Below are 12,619 nucleotides of genomic sequence, written 5' to 3'. Positions count from 1 at the left end.
AAGAAGCTCCTGGAGGTCCAGGCGGTAATGGGCAGCGGCGGACGATCTCCGGAAGAGCTTTGGCCGAGCGACGGCGAGATTGAAGACGATGAACAGTAAACCTACAGTAACTTAATTTTAGATTTTTTAAAAAAATATTTCTCATGTGACGCCACATGAGCGCCACGTCAAATTTTAACAAAGATTTTTAACAGAATCCTAATGGAAAGTAAATGTGTCACTCTGATATAAGTTTAGGATTTTTGATTTTACAAGAAAATGTTTGTGGTAAATATGTCACAATGAGGATAGTTTTAAGTTTTTGATGGCATTTTTCCTTTAGAAAAAGAAAGAAAGTAGAGATATGGTTTTTATTTCCAGATTAAGACACAGATACGTCAAACATCGATTCTCCTTATCCCTTTCGCTAAATCCTTTCAAGCATGGTAATTCCGCTAAGGCACATGGATAAAATATAAAATTGCCAAGTCATTTCAAATACGCAAGGATATGCTGATGAAAAAAAAAATCATAATTCACCGTAGATGACCATGATCTTTGCTTCTCATTCAATACGTCCTCCACTATTACGCAACACTTGGAATTGCCCAAAAAGAAACGAAAGGTAAAGCAATTCACTCGGATTCTCATGTGCAATCAAATGAAAAACACGACACAAAAGGTTGTCCCGCGGTCGATCTACGACGAGTCAAGCCTTAGTGGGACGACGAAGACATGACGAGTCTCATATCCCAAGTCTTTCCATGCAGCGTAATTCCCACACTACAAAAAAAGAGGACTTTAGCGACAAACTTTGCGACGAAAAAATGGGGAAAATTCGTCGCTAAAAAAATTTCCGACAACAATTGCGACGAAAAATTTTTCGTCGCTAATTCAGCGTCGCAAACTTTAGCGACAAAAAATTGTGTAAATCGTCGCTAATTAGCGACGAATAAATTTTCGTCGCAAAATTCGTCGCAAATTAGCGACCAAACACGTTCGTTGCCAAAATCGTCGCAAATTAGCGACGAAACACGTTCGTTGCCAAAATCGTCGCAAATTAGCGACGAAATACTTTCGTTGCCAAAATCGTCGCAAATTAGCGACGAAATGGTTTCGACGCCAAAATCGTCTCTAATTTGTGACGAAAAATTTCATGGCATAATTGTTGGTGAATTAGCGACGAATTTGGTTCGTGGCAAAATGCGTAACTAATTTGCCACGAATGTATTCATCACAACATTCGTGGAAAATTAGCAACGGATTTTGGCACGAAACATAATTCGTCGCTAATTTGCGACGAATATGTTCGTGACAAAACTCCTCATTTGTGACGAAATTTGCGACGAAAATTATGTCGTCGCTAAATCCGACTGGCATGATTTTGCGACGGAAAGCGCTATATGTCGTCGTTAATTTGCTACAAAACTGACATTCGTCGCTAACGTGCAACGAAATAATTCGTGGGACATTTCGTCGTTAATTTGGGACGGAAACCAATATCGTCGCTAACTTAACTTGGTGACGAATTTTACCGACCGCATTTGCGACGAAAAGCAATTAGTGACGAATTTTTTTACCGCGAATGCTGTTTCCTTTTAGGGACGACCGCGTTGATGAATTTTACAATAATTTAGTGATTAAATTAGCGAGATCGGGCACGAATTTCACAACGAACTTTTATAATTTGTAATTGTACGATAAAATAATTTATTTTATTTTCAATTTTAAATCTAATTAAAAGAAAAATTAATTTATAGAATTTATAGTTAACATTCATTAAGTAAGTAATAAGATGTAAATATTATACTAAAATGAGAAAGGAGGAAAACTATATATAAAACACCAAGAATGTACAATTGGTACAAATACACGTAAGAACTGGCCCTCCCATTGTTTTGACCACCCAAAAAAAAAATTCAGAATTAAGTCATGAATAAGATCAGCTCACCCACTTATGTGATATGCCATGACCCCATTCCCAGCTTCCTTAACAAGAATAGTCCGAACCATAAGCAATGAAGTGTATAATTTCGCTGACAGGATTTGAAATACAAGAAGTTCCACAAGCGGTCAAGAGAGATAACCAACCTCATCTTGTTCTTAGGAGAATGGACAACCTATAGACGTGTGCCTATGCATATACTCCCCTACCAAATCTCCTTGAGCTTGAGGTTCAGCAGGACTGTCTATTTGAGGACTTAATTTCGCAGAAGTCAACAATGCTTTGGCAAGAGTCACATCAGATTTGCTGGACTTATACATCTTTGCAAAGCAAGGAAATCTGCAAAGTACAGTGGCACTACAGTCAAGCAGAAGTTGCTTTGCTATATTTTCGTCAAATGTAACACATTAAAAGACACAGACATCAACATCTAAAAAAGATCAAACAAATATTATGGATGGTGGCATCTTGTGGCTAAATCTCCTAACATATATAGGTACTCAAAAGAGTGCAAACCCACCAGCAGTCAGTTCATAGGTTTGTTATGGGACAAGTATGAGCAATATTAGCAACAATACGTTTGACAACACAGAGTGATCCAACCTTGCCTGAGTGATCCTAAAGCTTCAAGTACTTTTCTTGAAAAGGTACCAAGGTGTACTGCCTGATACAGAACGGCTTCCGGTAGAAGCCACTCATATTCAAAATTATGCACAATTCTGAAATTTTCAACAAATTTGATGTATCTGACCACAAAAAAAATTTATGTATGAAACTGAAATTTCCTGCTATACCAAAAGTGAAGAGCATACCGCTCATTATCCTTTAAAGAATCCCAAGAGGATTCAAGCCTTCCGAAATGCCCTTTTGTTTCTCTCTCCTATTAAGCGAAAAGCCTAGAAGAGGAATCATTAGTTTCTTTCAACATGCGAAGCTCCAAACCCACAGTTCGTGTCTCTAAGACATGAGTGCTATTCAAGCTAAAATTATGGAACAAAAAGGTTCCTAACAAATCAATTCAACACCCTCTCAGAGTAGAATAGCAGATATATAAGGGGGCACATGGTTAATAAGCTCCATGAGATGCTGATGATAAATTTTCGACAATGAAAACAGAAAATTTCTTGGTTCAATGAAGGGATGCCCATATCATCAGCAACTAAAGAACAACAAAATAAATGACAAACCTCAGTATGATAGATTGTCTCCCAGAGCAAAGATTGTAAGCCTTGGATTCATTCACCTGAACAGAGATCAACAAAGGAACATAGTTTCTCGTCTCAAAGCGAAAAGCAAGCATCCAAAAGGAGGGAGGGAAATTTTCTTCTCAACTCAATGATTAATAATGAATTTCGTGTCCACACAGAGTCATAGGACCAATATTTACCTTCAGTATTGATGACAAAGATCCATAAAGGTCACTTTTCCTAACATCTTCAACGAGTAAATCTTCAATACCAACATGCCGTAGCACACGAGAAGCTTCTCCCTTTGATAGATGTTTCCCAGCGCCATGCAAATTCAGCTTGTCATGTCGATGCTTTTTGACCTGATTTAACACTCTAATTTAAGAATCAAGTGGACAAAGAACGGGATGATCAAAGGAAAACATCTAAGTTACTTTCTCAACATACATAGACTTAAAGAACCCATGTAAACTTGTAATAGGTGAGCTGAAGAAACTGCACCCCTGTTAACTTCACCAACTCAACCTACGCAACAATAATTCCACATTTGAATATGAGCAATACAAAAATCTTACCTCGTAAGAGATTAGAGCAAAAGCAACTGAAAAAGACAAATAGTAAGCATTCAAACCAATTGCTTTGAAATCTCAGTCACATCGAACACAAACAAAACTTTTGATCTTCAGGCAATTGTTGCACGTATTTCTGCAATTATTGGAATCAAATTGTTCTCCGAAATGAACAAGCTGCAGGAGACGTCATCATTTTCACAGTAACTGACCTGAAACAATTGCATGACTTTCAGAACATCTTTAGTAATGGGAACTTTAGAAAGCATAATTTTTTCTTTAGAAAGCATCATTTGAATCAGTACAATACCATAAGCAGCAGATTGTCAGTATTCGTTTGAAGTATCCTTCCTGAATTCAACATATTGATACGGTTATAACCATTTGTGGTTGCCTCTTGAACCTAGATTCAGTAGATTGTCAGGATTCGTTTCAGCACTTCTCTCCTGGCCATATAACAAATAAGCTCACAAAAAATACTAACCTGACTGCCAAACAAAAAAGAAGCTGCGAAGGGCTCTTTTTAACCAATGAGACGTCTAATTAAATCATCATCATCATCATCAGCAATCTCGTCCTCATTGTGTTGCCCATCATTGTGTCCATCACCTATTTGCTGAGTCGGAGGTGCAGGAGGAACTTGATCTTGATTTAGGTTGAGGTGTCGCAAGACCAATTGCATTTGACTCTGAAGAGAACTGATTTGCTCATCCTTTTGTGACATTTGTTGTGACATTTGTTCTTTGACCACTTTCATTTCTTCATCCTTCTCTGCAAGTAAATGTCTCGGTTGGCTCACTTGTTGTGTCATTTCCTCCTCGAGTCGTGTCCTCCTTGAAACAGCCGCATTGGAGGATGAACTTCCAGCAGCCTTTCCTGTATATACCCTTGACAAGGACCCCAACCCAAATATTTTTCCTCTCTTCACCCCACCCGACGCCTCCACCCATAATGCCATATTGTCACCTGCTGGCTCGGATGCAGCCCCATCATCGCCGACACCAGCTGTAGTGATTAAAAGCTCGTCATATTTTTCCTACATGAACGAAATAGATATGAAAATATAATAACTTCATATATGTAACCGCTATAAATATTGAAAGCATTCATGATTTTCATTGTAATTTCCATTAAGACAAAAGTATAACCTTACATACCTTAACGGATTTGGCTCGGTCGCCAATCCATGTCTTATCTTTCTTTTGAAATGTGCGTTCGAATGTAGCTACATACGTCGGTTCTGTCCCCAATTCATGTGCCTACAAAATTGAAACATAAATGAGTAATTGAATTAAATTAACTTACAACATGTTTACCAAACTTACCATTCTTTTTCTATGCTCCCCAATGTTGATGGAGCCTCCAAAGATATGTCGCAGACGCAGAAGACCCTTCACTAGAACTAGAAGCTCGATTCTTGGCATTTTGTTCACTCCTTTGCTTATTTTTTTCAACTTCCCAACTTCTTGTTATTTCAGTCCAATCATCACCAATAATAAAGTCCGGCTTCACATTTTTTGTCTTCGCTTTATTCAACACATTGCGTATGTGATCACCAGCTTTCTTCTTAAAAATTCTTCTAACTTCATTCTCTTGCAATTCATCCCAGCTAAATTTCCGCTGTAATCAATAGAAAAATAACTAGCTTTATTTACCCCGAACTTAGTTTGTGAGAAAATTGAAGTACAAAACTTACCTTGAACTCGTTCCACCACAAATCTTTTACTTCTCTTGGAGTGCTACTATAACTAATCCACGGCCCCCTCCAATAGTTATTCACTATTTTATTAAGTTCCCGCACGACATACGTAGCTTCTTCAAATCTGCAAACAGTGACAATTCATTTCACACCCATATGTACAACCCAAACGAAACTCATCCCTAAATATTACATTTACTTCAAAAAAATGAAGCACTTACGAATCTCCATGTGGGCATATGACACGCCGGCTATCTTCTTCAACTATGTTGTCCTCATCATTCGAGAGTTCCACCGAAGAGGGTGGAGTCGAGGCGGATGGAACCGAAGTACATTCAGTTCGGATGTGTCCAGGTGGTCCCCTAAAATGCTCTTCGTGGTCAGCATGTAGTGGTTGAGGATGAGATGAAAGGGAAGGGGAAGATTGCTGCGAAGGGGCAAAGAATGGGAAGGGGCTGCTGGTCTTATTTGTGAAACCGCACCACGCATGCGAACTCCACGTCTATTATACTTGACAAATAAGAATGTTAGACAAATATCACTGCTCCAATATGAACATGTGTTAGGGAAACATAATAACCTACATCATAAAGCTTACCATTTTTGTTCGGAGAGCACGTGAGAAACTTGAGAAATCGAAAGAATCAATGGTTGCCTCCGATAAATGGATAATAATAACACAAGTCGGTACCTAGTTAACGAAATGGATAATAATAACACAATAACAGTGACATCGCCATTTCACGTGTCACCGTTGACTCAAGTCAGTAGCTACGAGAAAGTCTAGGCATCAACAAATGCATCCGCATCATTTTGTTTGCTATGCTGAAATTGGAGAACTATAACAGCAAAAATTTTATCAATCATCCTCGCTCACGACCGATGCAATCTACACTTAGATAAGGGGAAAGCAAAACAAGGCAAAATCATGACTTTACTCTATGTGATAGAACACAAAATCATCTAGTGCAGGCAAGTTCAATACTACGGCCTTTCCCGCATTGGTTTTCTATCCATAACAGAGTAAATTCAGTCGCCACACCAAATTTCTGTTGAGATTTCTATTATACTTGTCCAAATCAGAGTCATATGAAAACCGACATGTAGCAAAATTAGATAATAAACTTTTACTGTATTTTCCAATAGAACACCCAGAACTTCACAATTTGTCAAATACAAACAGAAACTTCCCCTGTGCTCTGTCGTCTCTATTGCCATTGGTAAGGCTCAACTAGAGTCTTCCACCGAGTACTATTTACAACAGTTGAATTCGACTTTCCGTCCATAGTTGGTACTCCTAAACCGGTGCGAAACAAAAGTCCTTACTAGATCAAATATAAAAAGGAACAACCTTATAGGTTTGAGAAGAAAAACAAATAGATGTTAATGGATACCTACCAACTGGGTGAGATTAAAAATAGACTCGCCTCCCGAACGAAATAAGAACAATTATCATCCTTTCCACCGAAATTATAAGGTACGATCGGGCAAAATCATGACTTTACTCTATGTGATAGAACACAAAATCATCGCAGACCGAAGTCACTTTACTATGTGATAGAACACAAAATCATGTCGAGAGGCATCAACTCCATGCACTAGAACACTATTAGTGCACAAAGTTGGAAAAATGCTTGCTTCCACAATTTACTACAGAGACACTTTCTAGCAAATAAATGCAGCCACTTTGATCCTAGCGACCATGACACCCGAAAGAAACAAACATTGTTTTCTAACTACCGACACTCCTCAAGATTAATTAGAGAAGTGGGCAAGCACACAGCCACAAATAACAAATCGAAGCTACGTTGACGGAGGTTATGCTAAGCAATTCACCAAACAACTAAAATGCATTGATGAGTAAGTGCCCAAAAGCGCCTAATATTCCAATAAGGTTACGATTCCTTTCAAACCCAGTCAAACATTCTTTAAAGAAAGACCGACTTCATGTGAGCCTATATAGCTGATATGAAGTGCAACCCAAAAAAAAAAAAAATTGGACAGAGGCAACAAATTACCCGATCGGTGAACCCCACGAGTTGGGCTGGAGGGCACTCGCTAAAACCCTAGAAAATCACCGAGAACCGAGAGGGGCCGACAACGGTACCCACAAAGACCGGACAAAAATCACCACGAGATGGACGAAGCCGAGAGAGATGCAAGAGTCTTGCACTGTGTCAAACAGAACCGAGACCATCTCTATGTGATAGAACACAAAATCATCGCACAAACTAGTGAGACAGCGAGAGCAGAGAGAGAGGGAGAGCAGATCCGGGACGCACCTGACCCGGTTGCGGCTCACGCGAGCTCGGCTTGCGGTGAGGCCCGGCCGGAGACGGGACAGCACGAAGGGTGGTGGTGGAGGCCGTAGTGGTCGAAGGAGGTAGGTCGCACGGGGAGTCCGGTCAAACAAAGAAAGCAATGAGGAGGGAATAAAGCAGAAGCAAAAGCAAAAAAGTCTGAAAAGGTCGTCGCGAGAAGGGTTTAGCGATGGCGACGAAAAATTAAATTCGTCGCTAATTAGCTACGAAAAACTAAAGTCGTCGCTAATTAGCGACGAAAAACTAAAGTCGTCGCTAATTAGCGACGCAAAAATAAGGTCGTCGCTAATTAGCGACGCAAAAATAAGGTCGTCGCTAATTAGCGACGAAAAAAAGGTCGTCGCTAATTAGTGACTCGTCGCTAATTAGCGACTTTAGCGACGAAAACTTAAGTCGTCGCTAATTAGCGACGAAACATTAAAGTCGTCGCTAATTAGCGCCTAAAAAATAAGTTCGTCGCTAATTAGCGACGAAAAAAGGTCGTCGCCAATTAGCGACGAAATACTAAGTTCATCGCTAATTAGCGACGAAACACTAAGGTCGTCGTTAATTAGCGACGCAAAATTAAGTCGTCGCTAATTAGCGACAAAATACTGAGGTCATTGCTAATTAGCGACGAAAAATGAAGTTGTCGCTAATTAGCGACGAAATATAAATATCGTCGCTAATTAGCGACGAAACATTAAAGTCGTCGCTAATTAGCGACTACAAAAAAAGTTCGTCACTAATTAGCGACGAAGAAAAGGTCGTCGCCAATTAGCGACGAAAAATTAAGTCGTCGCTAATTAGCGACGAAAAATTAAGTCGTCGCTAATTAGCGACGAAAGACTTATATTGTCGCTAATTAGCGACGAAACATTATATTCGTCGCTAATTAGCGACGAAACATTATATTCGTCGCTAATTAGCGACGAAACATTATATTCGTCGCTAATTAGCGACGAAAAATTATAGGCGTCGCTAATTAGCGACGAAAAATCAGGTCGTCGCTAATTAGCGATAATGGGCAAAGATTCCGTAACTAGTGTATAATTTTTTTTTTGTCATAAAAAAGAATAGGTTGAAATATCTATTGGTATTTTCACAAAAGGGCATTTTATTGAAGGATTAAGTTATTACTCAATAAAGAAAAATTTAAATTATTAAAGGATTAGATCAATTCATAAGTGCTTTTTTAGTTATTATTATGGCGACATGAATTTCATTGGTCTAATTCAGGACCTTCCGATCGATTTTCGTCGCTAATGAACGACGAACACAAATTTTAGTTTGTTGTTTTATTGCTTTAAGGCGACGGATTTTTACCTCTTTTTTAATACGCACAGCAATTGTCTTCCACATCATAACAATAAAAATATATAATAATATTAACAAGAAAATAACAAACCGAAATTTGTAATAATAATAATTACACAAAATTAGTTAAAAGTGTCAAAGATCTCAATCTTCGTCTTCGTCATCATCTTCATCTTCACATTCATCTTCGTCTTGATCTTCATCTTCGTCTTCGTCTTCGTCTTCTTCATGAGCATCATCGTCATCCTCTGTCACGAAATCGGATTCTTCATCACTTTCTACATTTGATTCGCGAATTTCAATTGGGTCTACATCTATCACTGCTCCACATGGATCTCGTAAAGTCGGAATATTGTATTCCTCAACTTGAACGGTGTTACAAACTTCATCTTGTTGATACACTGTATCCTTCCGGTGTTCCTCGATTTTTCTTCGTGCTTTCGTTTTACATACAGCCCACCAATCAGCTTTGTCGCGCTTCAAACTAGGATACGATGCGTAATATACTTGAATTGCTTGTTGTGCCAAGACAAATGGTTCATCTTTCATATACCTTTTCTTGTGATTTATTTCAACCAAATTAAACTTCGTATGCACCTTCATTCCTCCGATGGGGTCAAACCACATGCACTTCAATAACACAACCCGCATTAATGGTCCAGGGTACTCTATTTCTATGATTTCATCCAACAAGCCATAAAAATCATCTTTCGCATTGCCACCATTGGATGACCGAACACACACACCACTATTCATTGTGGCTTTTCCCATTCCATACTCTCGTGTGTGAAAATTGTACCCGTTTATGAAATATGCTGGCCAAGTTCGTACCTTTCTTTGTGGACCCCATGACGGATGATATAGCAATCCTTGCTCTTCGACTTGATCACGATTACTGTGAACCTGAAGTCACACATGCAAAGTCAATAATATTTATTTAATTAATGTTTTATGAAATATTAATAACTTGCTTTTCGTCCATAGGCAACTTACATATGTTTGCAACCAAGCTGCAAATTCTTCATCGCACAAACGTTCAAACTCATTTGATGGTAGTCCATACATTGAAGTTTGGAAAATCCTATTAACAAATACCATTTATATATTAGCGAACGATTGACACATAATAAATATATTTGCAAAAGTACACTTACTCGAAGTATGGCTCCACTTCCGGACAGTTCAGCAAAATATATGTATGCGCCGCTCGCCATTCTTCGTCGCTTAAATTACGAAACTTACATGCGCCACTTGGTCTACCAAGATAATTGAAAATAGAGAACGATTTGCAATTGGGATCAATGGGCCCTTCATCATTTCTTCCCCGCTTTCCGCCTCTTGCACCTTGCACGTGCGGCTCAAAATAATATGATGCAAATGTTGTCACTTCTTCCACAATATATGCATTACAAATTGAAGCTTCAACACATGCCTTGTTCTTCACTTTTTTCTTCAAATGATATAAAAACCTAGTTGCAATGGGAAAAAGTTTATCAGAACATAATAAGTGATAAAGTAATTTCAAATTTATTAAAAATATATTTTACCTCTCAAATGGATACATCCATCGAAATTGGACGGGACCCGCAACTTTGGCCTCATAAGGCAAGTGAACTAAGAGATGCTCCATTGAATCAAAGAACGATGGAGGAAATATTCTTTCTAAGTTGCAAAGAATGATTGGAATATCTCTCTCCAACTTCTCCATGTGTGATGCTTTTAACACCGTCGAGCAAATATCATGAAGAAAATTACTTAACTCCGTGATGGCGCCCCATACAAAATTTGGTAGAAGTTCCTTGAAAGCTATTGGAAGTAGTCTTTCCATAAATATGTGGCAATCATGGCTCTTCAAACCTGTTACCTTGCATTCATTCAAATCAACACATCTCTCGAGGTTCGAAGCGTATCCATCCGGAAATCGTATGGATTTCAACCATTGACAAACAACCCGTCTCTGCTCCCTGTTCAATGTGTAAACCGCTTTTGGTTTTGGTCCCCTGTTGCTTGCATCCACATCTAGTGCTGGCCGATCACAAATAACTCTCATATCTTTTCTTGCATTCAAGTTGTCTTTCGTTTTTCCAGTGACATCCATCACGGTATTTATGACATTCTCGAAAACATTCTTCTCTATGTGCATGAGGTCAAGATTATGACGAACAACATGGGTCTTCCAATATGGTAGATCCCAAAATATACTGCGCTTAGTCTACTTATATGTGCTTCCATACGCAATAGTTGTGCCATGGGGGTTTTCAACAACAGTTGGAAAGTCATGAACTCGCTCCCAAATTTGATCACCGGTCAACCTCAATGGTGGGGGTGTTCTTTCAATCTTATTCTTGATAAACTCTTTCTTATTCCTTCGAAATGTATGATTTATGGGCAAAAATTGTCTCGTGGATACCAAAATAGCTGGCCTTTTTACCGTGTTTTAATCCGAATGACTTTGATCTCTCCATACAAATCGGACATCCTAAAATACCAGCTGTACTCCATCCGGATAACATCCCATAAGCTGGAAAGTCATTTATCGTCCAAAGAAGTGCAGCCTTCATTACAAATGTTTGATCAGTAGAAACATCATACGTAAGAATACCTTCATCCCATAGCCGCGTAACTCCGCAATCAATGGTTGCATATAAACATCTATCAACTTTTTCGGATTTTGCGGGCCAGGCACGATCAATGTCAAAAACATGTAAGGTGTCTTCATGCACATACCAGGTGGAAGATTGTACGGAGTTAAGATAAGCGGCCAACATGAATAACTTTTTCCCGATTTTCCAAATGGGGCAAATCCATCGGCACAAAGACCTAACCCGATATTTCGAGGCTCCATCGCAAATTCAGGGTATGTTTTATCAAACCTGTTTCCATGCCTCTCGCATCCGAAGGATGACACATCGACCCTCCTCTCGTTTCATGATTTGCATGCCAAGTCATGTGTTCAAGAAAGGGCTTCGGACGCATAAAGCCTTTGCAACTGGGGATTAAAGGCGAGATAAAACAATTGCTTGCATGGTCTACGCTTCTTATTACGACCCTGCCTCCCGCTAATCTTGTACCTCTGTTGGCCACAAAATTTGCAAGATTCGACATTTTCATCGTTTCTCCAATATAACATACAACCCCTACTACATACATCAATCCTTACAACTGGAAGACCTAAGTTATCCACTAGCTTCTTCATGTCGTAAAAATCACTTGGCATGATGTTATCGCGAGGCATTGCTTCCCGCATTACGTCAACAAAAGAGTTGAAGCAATTCTCGGACACATTATGCTCTGCCTTGATGTTTAACAATCTTGCGATCCACCGATAACTTAGAGTGGTTATCACAACCTGCCCATAAAGGTTCATCTGCTGCTTTCAACACTTCCCAGAACCGATTAGATGTAAAAGTTTCGTTGGGCACATTCTCATCAAAACCTGTTACTCCCGCTTCTTCCAATTGTGATGCATAGTTAGTACCTACTTGTTCAAATGTAGGAGCAAAACTAGTACTCGCATGGTTCGATTCCGACACGAAATTTTGACCAGCTACATCAATCACCATCCTCCGATATGGGTTCAATTGGTTATAGTAGCTACATTCTTCCCTAACCGAGAATTGATC

General features: G+C 39.1%; 1 long non-coding RNA gene across 1 annotated transcript; it reads right to left on the bottom strand.

The window, feature by feature from the left end:
- Window positions 1-5,375: 5,375 nt before the first annotated feature.
- LOC125315108 lies at window positions 5,376-5,639 on the bottom strand. The gene is made up of 2 exons (XR_007198469.1): window positions 5,601-5,639; window positions 5,376-5,503 (listed from the first exon to the last, which is right to left on the bottom strand). It is a non-coding gene; the product is annotated as an uncharacterized LOC125315108 (long non-coding RNA).
- Window positions 5,640-12,619: the final 6,980 nt, after the last annotated feature.

This window comes from Rhodamnia argentea, chromosome 5, assembly GCF_020921035.1.
Source record: "Rhodamnia argentea isolate NSW1041297 chromosome 5, ASM2092103v1, whole genome shotgun sequence".
Taxonomy (NCBI): domain Eukaryota; kingdom Viridiplantae; phylum Streptophyta; class Magnoliopsida; order Myrtales; family Myrtaceae; genus Rhodamnia; species Rhodamnia argentea.
Note: the sequence above shows the minus strand (reverse complement) of the source record. Positions and strands in the feature narration are given on the sequence as shown.